A 19,728-nucleotide genomic window follows, 5' to 3' on the forward strand; every position below is an offset into this window, starting at 1 on the left:
TCTCCAAATTATCTGAAATATAAAGCACAATAAAGTAATATGCTTCCTTCTAATAATGCCCAAATTAAAAATATTAAAGATGACATCCTTTAAGGAATACATGTTTTGCTACCATCTTTCAACAGTTATGGGAAGGTCTAATAGCACAGTCACATTGGAGGACTTTTTTTGTTTGGGTTTCTTCAAAGGCTTAATTTAGGGAAGACTGAAAACCAGCTGTGTTCTTCACCTTCATATTTTATTCTCTTATCTGCGGTACTTTTCCCTCCCAAAAAATGAAGATGTTTTTATTTCCATATATATCTATTCCCCAATACAATTTTCAGTAAAACTGAATATGCTAACTATAAGTTATTAAGTCTTGGGTTCCAAGTTGTGTTTTCCTGTGCGATGAGTAGTTTTCCAGAGGTCAAAGAAAGCTCTGTGACAAAATGTGAAAAGACACATGGTGTGTGCTTGAGGTGAGATTGCCACAGTGAGGTTGAACTTGCAGGAATTGACCACTGTAGCCACAGCTAGAATCAGTTAGGCCAAATGGATGTGACTATGGTGACCAGAAGAAAAAGGTATAGTTTACTTTTTGCACGAAATTTACTGGGTCTCCAAGAAAGTAGTTAACTGGAATCTAAAAATAACTTCATAAAAGAAGTTTTTTCAGAGCTAAGTTTCTCCTCTCATGGAAGTTAGATGGGTATTGGTGGGTAATAATCAAAACCATATACTATATGTAACATTCATTCTGGTGGCAGGTGAGAATAGGCATTCTGATGAACAGTATATATAGGGATAGAAAACAACAGCAGTATTGGCATGGATGATGGTGAGATTTTGTAAATCTAGCCTGAATATAATGGTCTGTTTAATGTTGAAGGTGTGACTTATTGCTTTTTCATCCTTAGATCTAGAACAACTACAAACAGAAAACTCAGTATTGTGTAATTCGTAAAGAGGTTAGGATATAATGAAACTCACTCAGTATTATGGAAATAGCAAGTCCTCGGAACATTTTGAAGGTATATTTGTCTTCTCCAAATGCAAAGTGACATTTTCATTTTTAGATTAGAAAATTTATGTTTATAGATTTTGCGGAGGAAAAAAAAGCAGAAAATGCACTATGACATGTACACTTGATCATATGTTAGCATAGCTGAAAAAATATGTAAATAGAATAGGTTGATTGCATACATTAGTTCTCAGTCTCTTCTTGCGACTCCACTTCCATTTCATGGTAAAACAGAGGAGCTTTTGCAAATTGGAAGGTCTCCCTTTGCTCTTGGTTACATACTTTCATCATTGATGAAACAGTGTTACAAAGTACCTGCATATTTCCTTAACATTTCCTTTACGGTTTGATATAGAGGGTAAGAATATTCACATTTGTTATGGCCACAGATAACAAGTTACAATAAGAGGGAAGGGAACAATGCAATGAATTATTATTAGTGATTTCTCAGCTGAGTTTCATATATATGATATCGTACATCCTGTCACTATAGAAGAGAACACCTAGAAATCAGCTTAGAACAATGGGTAACAGTTTAATACCTGAACGTTTTCAGTAGCATTTTGGGAGAGGACCATTGGCAAAGAACAGTGACACAACTATCATCTAGATAACCTTGGGGAAATAATGGATTTCAATGAGTATGCAAATCTCCCTCACATCAATGAATTGTTTTTACACAGCTAAGAAACTGTCACTTTTTAAAGAAATAAAGGAATTTTCTGTTAATCAATTTTATAAGGGAGACAGTCACCTGAAATAATTGATAATGTACATTTGGTGGCTGATAAAGAAGAGAAATTTCAGTTTTGTCATCGGTGTCAGAGTCAGATTAAGAAGAAAACACACAATAGTGTCACCTGGGTGGCTCAGTCAGTTAAATATCTAACTCTTGATTTCAGCTCAGGTCATGATCTCATGGTTCACGGGATCTAGCCCTGAGTCTTGCTGGCAGTCTGCTTGGGATTCTCTCTACCTGTCCCCACCTGCGATCACTGGCCTTCTTTCTGTCTCTCTCAAAATCAGTAAATAAACTTATCAATCAATCAATCACACCAATAAAAGCAAAGCTCAGAAGTAACACCAAAGCCAAACAATTGATGTAGGATGAAAATCTAAGAGGATAAATCATAGAATACATACGTGCATACACACTGGCTTCAGCCCATTACTTGAAAACATTGTCATCTATTTTTCTGGCTAACAGAAGTAGGTTAAACAATTATTAGCCAATTCCTGTGGAGAAATAAAATATGTATATTAAGATAATAATGAGCAAACCTAAAAAATACTAAAATCAGTAAACAAATCAATTCCTGTGGACCTTCCTCATAATTTACTTATCTGGCTTTATCTTACATAACCATTTAGCATCTCTAGTCTTAGATATTTACAAATTAATTTTATCACTATTTTGGATACTCAAATTATTTTTTAATGATGATCTTTTTATAGCAAATTATGCTTTTGTTTTGTACAGGGTTTCCACCTTTCATATTATTTAGTTTTTATTATTCAAACTGATTAGACTCCCAAACTCTTTCTGAAATTAGGTATATTTACTTTTCATATAATAAAGGATATATGCCTTATGAATTTCATATTTCATATTTACGTATTAAGTATCCTTGAGTTCTGTTTTTCTCCTTCCACTCTTTANAACTGTGAAATCATGACCTGAGCCAAAGTAAAAGTTGATGCTTAACCAACTGAGCCACCCAGGTGTCCCTCAAAGTCAGCTTTTGAGGAAACAGCCTCCATAGAAAAAGTGTGGCCAACCTGAGAACACCAGGCTGTGAGAAGCTCAGCCCCTGAAGAAGACATGGAGTATCAGATACCATGTGGATAGAGAGATCAGTGGACACCAAGTTTCTTCCAAGAAAGGGAAGAAGCCATTTTAGATGAGGAAACTCCAACCCTAACCACTTCAGTGTTTGCAGGTCATTTGGAGAATAATGGAGAAACAATCCCTTCCTAAATTCTGATGTACTGTGAACAAAGTTAAATGGTTGCTTGGGTTGGTTTATTAAGCAGCAACATATAAGTGAAACATTCCATGCCTGATATATAATGAGCACACACTGAAATCTGTCACAGAGATTTGTCTCTGTCACAAAAAAATCTCTGTTTTACCCAAGGGACTGAAGCCACTTTTTTACCCAGTATGTCATCAGAACTCAAGTCCTGGGTCTGTACAAACATTCTGTAACAAAAATAAAAAACAAACAAGCAGCCATATTTTGGTCTCTCTTAACACACACATTGGGGATTGAATTAAGTATTTAACCATCAGGCATTTAAATTAGAGGCCAATTTATATGGGTGTGGTGGTCATAAAAATGTAAATTATTCCCTCTCCCTGGACCCAACTTTGGCTGCTCTAGGGACCCTGTCTGTGCTGCAGGCCATCAGTGGCTCAGTCTTAAACCTATTATGAGGAGAGACTAAGTAAATTGTTGATACACTGTGTATTCTATGCAAAAGCATTTAAAAGCTTGACTTAACTGTTCCAAAGGAACCTCAAATATATCATGTTCTAAACTAGATTGACAATATCTCTAAATCTGCTTACACTTTTCCAATTTTAGTCTTATTTACAAGGTAAGAAAACTAGGACTAATCCCTTTCTCTCCTATTGCCTTGTCCTTATAATTCAATAACTATCAACTCTGTCATCAATTTTTTCCTCATTGTTTCCTCAATGCCTTTTTTCTTCTCCATTCCCACTGACCTTATTCTAGGACACATCTCCTTGTGTATAAATTATTAAATTAAATTAATACCTCATCTTCAGTAATCTATCATTTCACAGATATATGCAGCTATAATAGTAAGACAAGTTATTTTGTTGTATATAGATTTACAATTCACTAAGAATTCTTCTTAACATGGAGAGTTCAGGGGCACCTGGGTGGCTTAGTCGGTTAAGCGTCTGACTTTCGCTTAGGTCATGATCTCGCCGTTCGTGGGTTCGAGCCCCACATCGGGCTCTGTGCTGACTGCCAGCTCAGAGCCTGGAGCCTATTTCAGAGTCTGTATCTCCTTCTCTCTCTGACCTTTCCCTGCTCACGCTGTCTCTCTCTCTCTCTCTCCTAGAAATAAATAAAAACATTAAAAAATATTTTAAAAAACATGGAGAGTTCATTAAAACAAGCAACACATGCCAAAATAACATCTAAAATATTATTATTGTTTATGGTAAGACTTATATTCCTTAAAATTATTTACTAGACCCTTTATAATCTTGTCTTGGTGTGTGTTTTCTTTTTCTTTTTCCTCTTTAAGTACTCTTCTATTCTAGTTGTTTGCTCAAATCAAAGAGTGCAGTGAATTCTTACTTTTACAAAGTTCATTCACAACTGTGGACTTTAGGGTATCAACTTCCCCTGGTGTGAAATCCTCTGCATTCTCCCCAGTGCCACATTTTTATTTTGTACATTTTCATTAATCAGCCTGATTTTAGCTCTCATTTCGTTGAGAAAGCCTTCTCTCATTTTCTGTATCTCTGTTTAGTGTTCATCCAACATATCACCCACTGTAAATAATCGCAATCAAATTGGAAGTGACTACTTATCTGTTGATCTATCTTTATCATCTAGCTTGTGTGGCAAATATTTAAAGGTTTGTTAAATCACAGAATAATCAAATTAATTTACTACCATCTCAAATAGTCACATATGTTGTTCCATTAATCTACTAATACTTCGAAATCTACAATACTTGGAAAATGCCTACCTGCCTTAAATGTGACAATGTTTCTCTCTCTCTCTTTTTTTTTCTTCTTTTTTCTTTATATCTCAAAAAATCTTTAAGTCTTTAATGGATTTGGAAACTTCTATTGTAAAAACTCATCTTACAGTGGAGAAATTAAATCACTTGCCTAAGGCCACATAAACATTAAAAGCAAATTACCACATTCCAGGAAGATTTTTCCACTGAATAACGTGACTATTTCTGTTTTAAAAAGTGGGTGCATTTCATTTTTCTTGCTGCATAACTAATTACCATGAGCTTAACATCTTATAGCAATATATATTTATATCCCTCAATTTCCATGATCCCCTGCTCAGGATCTCACAGGATTGTATTCAAGATGTTAGCTGATTTCACTTCTCATCCTGGGCTCAGGATCCTCTTGGTTGGCAGAAATTAGTTCCCTGAAGCTGTAGAACTGCTACTGACTGTTCCTTCAAGGACAATAGGAAATCAACTCTGTTGCTTCTTGACTATTGTTTTTCAATAGCTCAACTGATTAGGTCAAAGTTAGTTGGGGGTGAGGGTGGTGGGGAGAAGCCCTTTTGATTAACTTATCTTAGCTAATTAGGGACTTTAATTGCATCAGCAAAATTCCTTTGCCACATAAGATAACAACAGTAGGCATGACAGCCCATCATACAGTCAGGCTCCCTCCCAACTCAGGAAATTGTCGGACTCACATATTCCCTGCTGATGGGAATTCGGGATGAAAGGTTTGATACTCTGCCCTCCTGTTTCAGCTTCATACAGAGAGGACCTGATGATGAAGATGGTAGGAAACAAGAGGTGGAGTGCAAGTAGCCTCACTTTGTTAGCTGAAAAAGACTTAAATCACAACTCCAGTGCCTATTAGTGGGAAATCCTCAGGTAAGTCGCGTATCACTTCTGAACTTCATTTTCTCTTTTGTAAAACAAATAAAAATAGGATGAGTTGCTTTTGGGATGTAAGATAGCAATCTAAGTAAAACATGTGCATATGTATCTACAGATATTTTTTTCATATATATCCGCATATATTCTCTAGGACAAATAGCTTATTATTCCTTAATACAGTGTTCATGAAAATTTTATATAGCTATCATGAGTAACAAGAGACTGCTGTAAATTGTAAACTGTAAATATTTTTTTACCCAAGCTGTTAAAATACTTGCTTACATTTTTTCTAATATTAATTTTGCAACACTGACCTTTAGTGCTAGGAAAAGATCAGTGTTCCATAGCAATGAATACGAAAGGGATGGTGTTGTGCCCAAATCGCGGGTCCCAGAGACCTCCAAGGAGCCGGCACCCATGCAAGTACAAAAGGGTCTTTATTACAAGCTCGAGCAGTGGCTCACCTGTCTACCGGTGTCGTGGCAGCAAGGTGAAGCGAAGGACAATAGCGAACAGGGTTTTTAAGGAGTAAGGGATGGGGGTGTTACAGTACATGTAGCATCATCACATAAGCACCAATTACAGTTACAGCTTTGACCATTCAGTATCCATGAGGTGTTCATTACTTTCAGTGGGACGCAATCATGACTCTTGAGAATCCTTTGAAAATGACCAATTATGAGGTGAGTTCAAAGGGCCCACGTGGGGTTCAGGCAAGCGGTGAGAAATTGGCTAGTTTGTATCTGCAGTTCCCAGCCTTGACTCAGACCATAGGAGTGGTTTTTTTTCCTTTTGATTAGCTGAACTGAGGGCTGTCCGAGGATGGCTTTCGCCTTGGAGGCTTTTCCTGGGACTGGGACTGGGGCTCTGTGCAGCCCGAGGTTTCTCTTAATGGAGGACTTAATTTTTGTTCTTCAATGGAATTATTTCAATAATTCTGACTTTCTTAAATCATATGGAAAAGAATGAAAGGAGCTATTAGGAGACAGAATTCTTTGTGTAGGCAAATGTTTGTTTCAGTTGTTTATTAATACATGCCATTGTAATCTTTTACAATGGAAGTATGGGCACAGCGTGTTATCAACAAGAATCGTAATTTTTGCAAATATCTTTTTGTAAACAAAGAAAAAAAATAAATTGTTTCATCCAACTTCCATATAGGCCCAAGAGAAAAGTTACTAAACAAGTCTCATGGGCTAGTTTTAAGGAATTTCCTTGAACTAAGAATAAAAATTATTGTATATATTTTTTGCCTCCGCAAATCATTCTGTAAGTATCTCTGGGTGTTTAATATGTGAAAAAAGTTTTAGGGTTAAATCATAATTTAAATACTTTCTTAACATTTGTTACTCCTTCCTTACATATCCCTTTTCTGTTTTTGTATTAATTTGTGTCTGATAGACAGCATAGAAATTCATTTACCTATCAAACACATCTATCATTTTAATTGGCAAAATACGTACATTTAAATATATTGTAATTACTTATAAATATATATATGTTTTAAAGTTCTCCATGAATTATTTATTTACATGGTTAATATTTGCTTGTCCTTCATTTGGATTTTTGTTTACTTTTATTTTTTAATGTTTTATTTATTTCTGAGAGAGAGACTCACAGTGTGAGCAGGGGAGGGTCAGAGAGAGAGGGAGACACAGAATCTGAAGCGGCCTCCAGACTCTGAGCTAGCTGTCAGCACAGAGCCTGACACATGGCTCAAACCCTCAAACTGTGAGACCATGACCTGAGCTGAAGTCGGCCGCTTAAGTGACTGAGACACCCAGGTGCCCCCATTTTGCTTTTATTTTTTAAATGAGTTTTTCTTACTCTGATAAATATTTTTTGACATTGATCTGCCTCTGTCAAGTTAGAAGTTATATTATATCCATGCATTTTTAAAAAATGCTACTACATATTTTAATACTTATTTTGATAATTTGGTTTGCGATGTCTTCCAAGGGGGAAGGAGAAGGTGTGCAAGGTACATTTAAACTTATTTTTTGCATTTTCTCTGCAAATAATAATATTTATGTTTCAAGAAAATATTGAGCATATAAAATACGAAAACTTGTAATGACAATGACGATACTAGAGTTACCTTTTTCCCTGGATGAAGTATTTTAAATTAAAGCAACCCTAGAGTTTATAGATGACAGAGATGAAGAGTGTGATTCAGTTTCTTATCACTTCAATGCTTTTAATAATGGACTATAAATATTGATGTCTTTCCAGTGAGTTGTAGAAATGTTAACATTCATTCACTTTTTGAGTCAGAAAGTCGTTAGAATTTAACATGAATCATCATTTCATCTTTTAAAAAAATTTTCTTTAATGTTTATTTATTTTTGAGAAGAGACAGAGTGCTAGCAGGTAAGAAGCAAAAAGAGATAGAGAGAGACTCAGAATCTCAAACAGGCTCCAGGCTCAGAGCTGTCAGCACAGAGCTTGATGCAGGACCTGAACTCTGGAATGGAGAGATCATGACCTGAGCTGAAGTCCAACACTTATCCACTGGTGCCACCCAGGCGCCCCTGTCATTTCATCTTATAATGCTGTTTTCATTTCTAGTAGCTCATGCAATTATTTCNAATATTTTTTTACCCAAGCTGTTAAAATACTTGCTTACATTTTTTCTAATATTAATTTTGCAACACTGACCTTTAGTGCTAGGAAAAGATCAGTGTTCCATAGCAATGAATACGAAAGGGATGCTGTTGTGCCCAAATCGCGGGTCCCAGAGACCTCCAAGGAGCCGGCACCCATGCAAGTACAAAAGTGTCTTTATTACAAGCTCGAGCAGGGGCTCACCTGTCTACCGGTGTCGTGGCAGCAAGGTGAAGTGAAGGACAATAGCGAACAGGGTTTTTAAGGAGTAAGGGATGGGGGTGTTACAGTACATGTAGCATCATCACATAAGCACCAATTACAGTTACAGCTTTGACCATTCAGTATCCATGAGGTGTTCATTACTTTCAGTGGGACGCAATCATGACTCTTGAGAATCCTTTGAAAATGACCAATTATGAGGTGAGTTCAAAGGGCCCACGTGGGGTTCAGGCAAGCGGTGAGAAATTGGCTAGTTTGTATCTGCAGTTCCCAGCCTTGACTCAGACCATAGGAGTGGTTTTTTTTCCTTTTGATTAGCTGAACTGAGGGCGGTCCGAGGATGGCTTTCGCCTTGGAGGCTTTTCCTGGGACTGGGACTGGGGCTCTGTGCAGCCCGAGGTTTCTCTTAATGGAGGACTTAATTTTTGTTCTTCAATGGAATTATTTCAATAATTCTGACTTTCTTAAATCATATGGAAAAGAATGAAAGGAGCTATTAGGAGACAGAATTCTTTGTGTAGGCAAATGTTTGTTTCAGTTGTTTATTAATACATGCCATTGTAATCTTTTACAATGGAAGTATGGGCACAGCGTGTTATCAACAAGAATCGTAATTTTTGCAAATATCTTTTTGTAAACAAAGAAAAAAAAATAAATTGTTTCATCCAACTTCCATATAGGCCCAAGAGAAAAGTTACTAAACAAGTCTCATGGGCTAGTTTTAAGGAATTTCCTTGAACTAAGAATAAAAATTATTGTATATATTTTTTGCCTCCGCAAATCATTCTGTAAGTATCTCTGGGTGTTTAATATGTGAAAAAAGTTTTAGGGTTAAATCATAATTTAAATACTTTCTTAACATTTGTTACTCCTTCCTTACATATCCCTTTTCTGTTTTTGTATTAATTTGTGTCTGATAGACAGCATAGAAATTCATTTACCTATCAAACACATCTATCATTTTAATTGGCAAAATACGTACATTTAAATATATTGTAATTACTTATAAATATATATATGTTTTAAAGTTCTCCATGAATTATTTATTTACATGGTTAATATTTGCTTGTCCTTCATTTGGATTTTTGTTTACTTTTATTTTTTAATGTTTTATTTATTTCTGAGAGAGAGACTCACAGTGTGAGCAGGGGAGGGTCAGAGAGAGAGGGAGACACAGAATCTGAAGCGGCCTCCAGACTCTGAGCTAGCTGTCAGCACAGAGCCTGACACATGGCTCAAACCCTCAAACTGTGAGACCATGACCTGAGCTGAAGTCGGCCGCTTAAGTGACTGAGACACCCAGGTGCCCCCATTTTGCTTTTATTTTTTAAATGAGTTTTTCTTACTCTGATAAATATTTTTTGACATTGATCTGCCTCTGTCAAGTTAGAAGTTATATTATATCCATGCATTTTTAAAAAATGCTACTACATATTTTAATACTTATTTTGATAATTTGGTTTGCGATGTCTTCCAAGGGGGAAGGAGAAGGTGTGCAAGGTACATTTAAACTTATTTTTTGCATTTTCTCTGCAAATAATAATATTTATGTTTCAAGAAAATATTGAGCATATAAAATACGAAAACTTGTAATGACAATGACGATACTAGAGTTACCTTTTTCCCTGGATGAAGTATTTTAAATTAAAGCAACCCTAGAGTTTATAGATGACAGAGATGAAGAGTGTGATTCAGTTTCTTATCACTTCAATGCTTTTAATGATGGACTATAAATATTGATGTCTTTCCAGTGAGTTGTAGAAATGTTAACATTCATTCACTTTTTGAGTCGGAAAGTCGTTAGAATTTAACATGAATCATCATTTCATCTTTTAAAAAAATTTTCTTTAATGTTTATTTATTTTTGAGAAGAGACAGAGTGCTAGCAGGTAAGAAGCAAAAAGAGATAGAGAGAGACTCAGAATCTCAAACAGGCTCCAGGCTCAGAGCTGTCAGCACAGAGCTTGATGCAGGACCTGAACTCTGGAATGGAGAGATCATGACCTGAGCTGAAGTCCAACACTTATCCACTGGTGCCACCCAGGCGCCCCTGTCATTTCATCTTATAATGCTGTTTTCATTTCTAGTAGCTCATGCAATTATTTCTAATCATTTGTTTAAAAAAAATACTACTTTAGAGAGAGAGAGAGAGAAAGTAAACATGCAAGTAGGGGAGGGACAGAGAGAGAGAGACTGATGGAGACAGAGAATCCCAAGCAGGCTCTTCACTGTCAGTGCAGAACTCCACATGGGATTTGAACTCACTAACTGTGAGATCATAACCTGAGCCAAGATCAAGAGTCAAATGCTTAACTGACTCAGCCACCCAGGCAGCCCCAGTTCATTTGTTTCATTTGTTTCATACTAAATGTTAGTATAGTTTAATATAATTCATATCAATAGGATAAATGTGAATATTTGGGAACATGGATTGTTGGTCATAAAGGATTAGAAAATGAAAAAAAGTTATTTTCAACATTGTACAATCATTTCAATCCTCATTCTCTGATTCTAGTAACTTCTAATTTGGGGATTTAATTGGGTTAAAATACTGAAAATCAACTGTAGTACTTTATAGTTATCTTTAAGAAGAATCTCATAGGAATGTTGATTCTATAATATAAAATTTGGAAAATAATTTCAAAACATTTCAAATTCTACATTTTACTCTTCTCGCTATATTTCAGAATCAAAAACTTATAGCCTTTTCTTTCTTAGACGCCCAGTATTTGGTTCTGAAACCATTCTCCCATATTTCACTGACAACCCCAGTGTCTCCTGCGAAATAATTTGTTGCTGCAGATTGTTTATATTTAACACTTAAAATATGAACCATTTATTATTTTGCCTCTTGAAACCTGTAATCTGCATATGGCATTCCCTATGGTGGTAGAAATGCAACATGCTATACTTTCTAGGACTCATCTCTCAGTGAATTTAAAGGCAAAAGAATCCAGGGGCACCTGAGTTACACAGTTGATTAAGCATCTGACTCTTGATTTTGGCTTGGGTCATGATCCCAGGATCCTAGGTCTGACCCACGTGGGGTCCCTCATTACTGGACTCCTTGCTGACCCCGTGAATCCTGCTTGAGATTCTCCCTCCCTCTGCCCCTCTCCCCTGCTCATATTCTGTCTCTCTAAAGAATAATTTTAAAAAGACCATAACAATCTAATTGTTTCAAACCTTTGTCTCTAATGTTCTCATACTATTTAGATCTTTGTCAATGATACAGAGATGGAAAATGTCCTTATGTATTATTATGTCATTTATACTCTAGAAGAATATAATAATAGTATTATATTCATCATTAATCCTTATTTGCCTTTTCTTAGATACACTCACCTTTCTCTCTCATGCAGAGAAAGGGCATTTTGACTTTTTCAAAGAGCATCAGCCCATATGCCTTTGCCCATTGGCTTATTCTTAAGGTTCAGTCAATGTGACTTACAGATCAGTGACCGTAGGTGAGGACTACGAGAATATTTTCATCTCACTTCTCTCTTGCCCCTGCATACCTATGGGTGGTATAAAATGCTTTTCATTCTTTTTTTTTTNAAAATGCTTTTCATTCTTGACAGGTCTTGGATATTTCAATATCCTAGCTGATCACCTTGATGCTGCCCAGGCCTCCTTGAACAGACCCTTTATTAAATGCCATTCAAATTTTAGCCAAGTGGGCCTTCAAGTCCTTGCCAGAAAACTGAGCTAATAGATTTGATAGAGTCCCCTGTTACTCCTTCATCCTCTATTATCAGGAGTAAGATTATCTCCGCCAAGTCTTCCTTGATGGCCTTAGATGTAAATACTTACATTCTGTTTCCTAATTTACTTTTAATGCTTTGTACTTTGGATAGAATCTGAATCAAACATTCATCTGTAATGTGTCAAAAATATTTGAAAATTAATGTAAGCATATGATTATCATACCACTGTTAGCAGAGTTTCTATTAAGTGCCTAATTTTGTACCATGCTTAATGCGGAGAATACTCCATAATGACTTATATTTCCATAACTTATTATTCTCTGTTTTCCTACTCGTTTTTCCCAATATACACATGTGATTTCTTACGTGACTATTTCTACAACTGAATAAGTAACATGATTATTTACTCCAGTCTCTGGGGAAGATAATAGACCTTGCCATGTCATTAGGCATTAGTCTAACCTATATAAAAACTAAAAAATCATTATAAGCCATTTTAACACGATTAACTGGGTAAATCACCAAGTTTCAAAAGATGTTCTTCAAAATACATGTTGCCAAAAACTGAAATGACATGAGACCACCATTACTCTAAATAGTGTTTCAAAATGGTAGAGACTGAGTTTAAATTATGAAAAAATAATCTTTTAAAAATAAGATAGATGCACTACTGCAATTCCTTTTTGTTTGTTTGTTTGTTTATATTACTCTCAGCTCAGTATACCTCCAACTGAATGAAAAGTTACTGCACAATGCACCAATATGGAAATCATATTTTTATCAAGATGATGGCATATTACTCCAAAGAAAAACAAAAAACTGGATCCTTTCATTCAAAGCATGAAAAATCTATCCATACTGCAGAGCAATACTCGGTACTCGTCTGCCTCAATATGGTTTCCCTGTCAGATTGCTTTCCAAGTCAACACAGTGAAGAAGAGATCGCTGTGTTTGAAATTAGACTGTCACAGGTGTTAGTACAGGTGGCAGCATTAACCTTAATCTTAGCTATACTTAAGAATGCTCTTCGAATTTTGAGTTCTAAAAATGTCTATATAAGACATTACCCTTTTTGCTTCTTAAAAATATGGTAAAAAATACATAACATAACATTTACCATTCTTAATAATTTTTTATGTTTATTTATTTATTTTGAGAGAGACAGAGAGAGAGAGAAAGAGCACAAGTTGGGGAGTGGCAGAGAGAGGCAAGAGAGAGAATCCCAAGCAGGCTCCGCCCTCAGTGAGAACCCTATGCAGGGCTCCATCCCATGAATCATGAGATCATGACCTCAGCCAAAATTTAGAGTCAGATGCTTAACTGACTGAGAAATCCAGGCACCCCATACCATCTTAACCATTTTTAACTGTATGGTTGAGTAGTGTTAACTATTATATTTACCTTGTTGTTCAACAGGGCTCTAGCACTTTTTTCACCTTGCAAAACCAAGACTCCACACCTGTTGCACGACTCCACTTTTTCTTTTCCCAAATCCCTGGAAACCACTATTATACTTTCTTTTTCTATGACTTGACTACTTTAGATACATTATAGCATTACTCACAGTAGCTAAGAACTGGAAACAGCCCAAATGTTCATAGGTGATAACTACCTAAAGAAAATATGGTCTATAAATACAATGAAATATTAGCCTTTATAAAAAAGGAAGTCATGTCACTTGTTATAACAGGGATAAACCTTTAGGACATCATGCTAAGTGAAATAAGTCACAAAAAGACAAATATTGTATAATTCCATCGATATGAGACATTGAATTTTGACTATTTTTATTGATTTCTAAATGTGTCAATAAATTAAAATAAATGCATCTATTCTTTACGATTTTTGGTGTAATTCAGTAATTCAGACACTTAGAATTCATTGAACAGCTACTAGATACAGGAATGTCACTTTTAGGGACAAGAATTCACAGAGAGAGATGTGATGTTTATTTTCAATTATAACTACACTCATTTGTTAGTTGTCAAAGGATTACATTCTTAAGCACAAAAATTTAAGAAGAGTTGTATGTATATTATGCAATTATTTAAAGTGTTTTAGGGGAGCCTGGGTGGCGCAGTTGGCTAAGCCTCTAACGTCAGCTCAGGTCATGATCTCATGGTTTGTGGGTTTGAGCCCTGAATCAGGCTCTGTGCTGACAGCTCAGAGCCTGGAGCCTGCTTCAGATGCTGTGTCTTCCTGTCTCTCTGCATCTTCACTACTCTTTCTCTCTCTCAAAAATAAATAAACATTAGAAAAATAAAAATAAAAAATAAAATAAAATGCTTTAGAAACATGCTATACTCTCCCAAATTCAAATTAGTAAGACAAATATTGCCCCTAATAATGTATCCATATAGCTGAATGCTTATCTCCAAAATACCAATTTTTACTAAAGAAACAAGCTTATATTAAAACAAATTTCTTTGAGTTTTTTGTTTTTTTTAATATTTTTATTTATTTCTGAGAGAGAGAGAGAGCACGAGCAGGGGAGGGTCAGAGAGAGAGGGAGACATAGAATCTGAAGCAGGCTCCAGGCTCTGAGCTGGCTGTCAGCACAGAGCCCAACTCAGGGCTCGACCCATGAACTGTGAAATTATGACCTGAGCCGAAGTCCGATGCTTAACTGACTGAGCCACCCAGGTGCCCCTAAAACAAGTTGCTTTGATATTATCATGGATTATATAAACAACCCTTCAAGATATGCTTTGTTAATATTCCCATCTAAAATAAGTTTTAAAGCAACTAAGAAGTTACACTACTCTGACCAGAGAGTCTTCTAAAACTAAAGAAATAAACATTTTACTACTAGTTTTATTATTTATATTTCATTTATTTTTTAACCTTTGTTTTCAACATATAATAATAATCTTGCTGATTAATTAAAGTGGTAACAAGGTACTTCTAATTGGAAAGACCCAAATAATTGATGGCCTCAGGGTTGTTGTTGTTTTTTTTTTAATTTTTTAACAATGGAAAAGTGTTGCTCTCTATAAGACCCTTAATAACTTCAGCTACGTGTGTGTATGAAATATATCAAAGATTCAAAAAATGTTATTTACCTTCTAGTAAAGTAAGAAATAAGTAGAATACAGTGTACATTTACTTTCAGTTTTGCTGTGGGAAACATTTTGGCTATAGAATTTTTAGCCAGATGACAGTTTTTTACACTTTTCAGGTAAACAAGAGAGATATCCAAACATAACTGATCTTTTACCTGTGCCTTTTATTTCTATTTAGCATTAAAAAAAACCCTTTTCATATTTTTTACTTGAAAAGTCTCTTCTAAAATGATAAAACTGAGCAAAATCAGCCAATAACCTATGAAACTAGCTCATTGACCTTTCCCTTGTGCGGCAGCTATTATAACAAGACATTCCAAGAAAAGCATACACATGAGATTTTCCTTAATTCTTAAAATCTTTTATTTCGAAACTGTGGACATGTTTATCTCTTATAACACAAACTCCTCCAAGCACACACGCAGAAAAACACTCATGCAAACTTCACCACCCACAAAATTGACACAAACCCACACACCAAAGCCAAACAAAGCAAAGCAACTGCTAAAACCAGTTTGTCTTCACTATTCTCTGCCATGACCTGATTTATCTTTTGACTACCTTATTTCACCCGTTTAGCTCTAATTTTTTCAGTGCTGTTGAGCATAGTAAGGATAGCCTACATGAATCAGAAACCATTCATATGTGTAGAATGTCCAGGGGGAGAAAGAAAAGTTATACCTACCAAGGGCTGTTATTTCTTTTTTCCCAAATGAAACATAAACATAAAAAGATAGAAAGTCTGGACACCTGCATGACTTAGTCAGTTAAGCATCCAACTCTTGATTTTGCCTCAGGTCATGATCTCAATGTTCACGAGTTCAAGCCCTGTATCTGGCTCCACACTGACTGCAGAACCTGCTTGGAATTCTCTTTTTCTGCCCCTCTATCTCCCTCTTTCTCTCAAAATAAATAAATAAACTTAAAAAAGGCAGTCATTCATGAGTTTTAAACATTTTTATCAATAACACTCATATCCTTTCCAGTGTCCAAATGCCCTCTCAAAATAATTTTTAGAGGCATCATTTATAATATGCCTAGGAAAGCACCCTCAACCAAAGCTTCCTCCACCAAGGCACATTCCTCTTGTTTACATCAAAGGCATTCTATCTCTACCCATGATACGTGGATAAGAATTCCTTTTTTCTTTCCTGTTAATGAAATTCTAACTCTAATGACAATAAATTAAATTTTAGATAGGTCACTGAATAAACAAAGATAAAGTCCTTATAATTAGTATTCATTTTGGAATTAAACTGGAAAAAAATAAAACAAGTGAGAGGAATAGATAATTACTTTATTTAATAGAAATCATCCCATTTTATCACCCTAGTGAGAGCACACAGATACAGCCTTTCTTAGTAGTCTATTTCCCTCAGATAAATATTAAATGAAAGAAAGCATGTTTAACAGGATTAGAATGTTTACTTTGTAGATTATTGAAATTAGAATAATCTGGAGAACACATTGCTATGAAGATGCAGTCATTCAATCAGAGTGCCATGTCCAAAGTTTAATTCTTGTCCCTTTAATTTCAGCATACTTTCTGCTGAAAGTCTGGGTATAACATTGCATTTTGGTCAGCACCATCACACAAGGTCCTAAGAAATAAAGAGTATTATTTCTGTAGGGTTTTCATGTCAATATGAGTCACCATCTTCAATGTACCCCATTCTGCATTGTTCTTGGTGGAAGAGAATTTTAAAGTTCAAAAGCAACATAAGCCTGCTAAGCCTGGCACAGTTTCTGTACCTTTCACAAGTTCCGAAATATAGTTGCCCTCAAGTAAGAGGAATCTAACAATTAATATTAAATTAATATTGAAGGTAAAAATTGGGGTGCCTGGGAGGCTCAGTTGGTTAAGTGTCAACTCCTGATTATGGCTCAGGTCATGATCTCACAATTTCATGAGTTCAAGCCCCACATTGGGCTTTGTGCTGACAGTGTGGAGCCTGCTTGAGAGTCTCTCTCTCTCTCTCTCTCTCTCTCTCTTTTTCTCTCTGCCCCATCCCCATTCACACTCTCTCTGTCTCTCAAAATAATAAAACTTAAAACAAGCAAAAATTAATTTAAAAAATTAACTAATATTTATACTTTTATTCCTATGGGAAGTAGTATTAATAATTGCTTATGTAAGTATGATTCTTATGATGGAATGGAAGTTATTCCTTAGTATTCTATATAGCCTTTCTTTCTAAATTGACAGAAACCTGGAGGTATAGGTTGATTATAAGGGCACCTAGAATAAACATTATGACTTGCAGCCTCTCTCAAAGCTAAACATACCCAAGTGTCCCTGTTCTAGCCAGTAGATATAAACTGTCATATGGTAGCTTCCAGGAATCTTAAGAGAAAACTAATATATGTATCTTAGAATTCTTTTTATGCTTATACTTAGAATGTGTATGTGGCTGTACTCTTGTCCTGAATTATATTACAAAGACCATATGGAAAAAGCAGAAACCTGGGAATGTTTCAGACCCTCAGGACTCTATAGAGCAGAGCTACTAGAAAAGTCTTGGAGATCCTCCCTCTATTTCTCAACATGAAAAATAATTTAAAAGAAAAAGAAATAATCTTATGTTACTTTGATGTCTGCTTCTCATGAGCAAACCTGATTCCAAATGTAGTTATTTAAATCTTTCTGGTCTAGCTTAAATGTTTTAAAAATGTGCTTATTTCTTTACTTGGCAATTGTGAAAAGCAAGGAGGAGAATACATGAAAAAGTATGTTGTAAAATGGGAAATTCCCTAGAAGAATATGAGGGGTTTCTATAATGGCAGATAACCTCATCTAGATTCTTTTTCAAATTCTAAGTGCATCTACTGGCTTGCAAGGGAAGGAGGATGGCACCAACCTGCATGTATCAGTGAAAGGATCTGTGTGGAACATTGTATAGGAAGCAGTCAGAATGCAATTATCAAGACACTAGTGATGCTGTTAAGAATGCAGAGCAGGTACTTGACTTTCCTAATAGAGGAATTTGTAATAATTAAGCTTGTGAAGGAAGTTACCAGCAGTATCCCTTGTATACAAGAATTTCTCTTAAATGTACTGATACAAATACATGTCGATTTCACAACTATATCTGAGCTGGTGAACTTTGCTTTAAAGTCATTCACCTGTGGATATTTGTGTCACAGCAAATGATCTACAGCTTCAGTTGTACACAGGATGCCTCTTTGCTTTCCTAGTATATTGAACATATACGTGGAGTTTACCATACCTGGAGTCCTTCTCTCATAAAAGGCCTTTACTCACTGGCTGGAGTCCCAAGAAGTAACTTGAGGTCAGTTACTGAATGGATGAAGATGAACAAATGAACCATGGGGCCAAGAAAATCACAAGGTGTTCTGGACTACATTGGTCCATCTAAGACGGATGATGGTAATTAGTTCAGCTAATGAAATCAACTGTCTCTTTGATTAGGAAGGAAGATGAATTGCCTGTTTGAAAAAGTGAATGAGGTAGTAAACTCATCTACAGAGACACAGATGTTAAGTGAGAGAGAAAGAAACACTAGGGATTTCTGAGAGTTGGTTAAGATACCATATAACTTTCTATTCTCAAAACAAATCCTGTATCCTTATATAGATGCCTTTTTTCCCTAAAATATTTACTTTTCCTTAAAACTAAAGGAATCACACAGAGAAGTTGCTGTGCATAATTGCTGGGAGCCACACCAGCCTCCCTGGATGACAGTCACAGCGAGGAAATGGCAGCGTTTGCACAGCTCCTGCCATGAGAAATGAAAACTATTATCTCCTTGTGCTACTACTGGCTCATGTTGGAAATGAGCCTCCTGGTATTGACCAGGTCTCACAATATTCCAGATCAGACCCATATTCCCCACACAGATTCCTCACAAGGAAAAGCATATTCCTGCCTTTTCAAAAGAGATTTTAGATGAAAGCACTGTGGATGATTGTCAAAAGGCTCTTCCTCTGGGCCTTGCAGATCCAACACTTAGATAATAAAGGGGGTTAAGAACACAAGACTTACAACTGAGCCTGGTCCTGAGACAAAGAGTCTAATATAGAGTTAAGGACAGATATCCACCCCCACCCAATTTTTTCTGCTTGAAGCATCAACCTCCCAAGGCATTTGTGATCAGTATTTGGAGTGACTTATTCTGGTCTTGAATATACTGATTGCACCCTGTAAAGGAACCTACAGAGGAACTTTTTCTTTTGTGATTATGAGAGAAAACATTGTGTTTCCTTAAAGACCTGTTTTTCTTGATACTTCGCCTTAAACAAACAAACTATTGACCCCTGCCCACAAAGGACTAACTTCACCCTTTTTATGCTAAAAACATTGTTTTGTATGCTCCTTCTCCATAGGATAAGCATCTAAATCACCTTTCTCAATCACTTTTGATAAAGGTTAATGTTTCGGGAAATTCTTACATATCAAAGAAGTTTGACATTAGAAATCATTGCCTAAGGCAAATGCCACTTCTGTGATGTCCCCCAAACACTTAATGATAAAATAAAGTTG

Source organism: Crocuta crocuta, unplaced genomic scaffold (assembly GCF_008692635.1).
Source record: "Crocuta crocuta isolate KB4526 unplaced genomic scaffold, BGI_CrCroc_1.0 scaffold183, whole genome shotgun sequence".
NCBI classification, from domain to species: domain Eukaryota; kingdom Metazoa; phylum Chordata; class Mammalia; order Carnivora; family Hyaenidae; genus Crocuta; species Crocuta crocuta.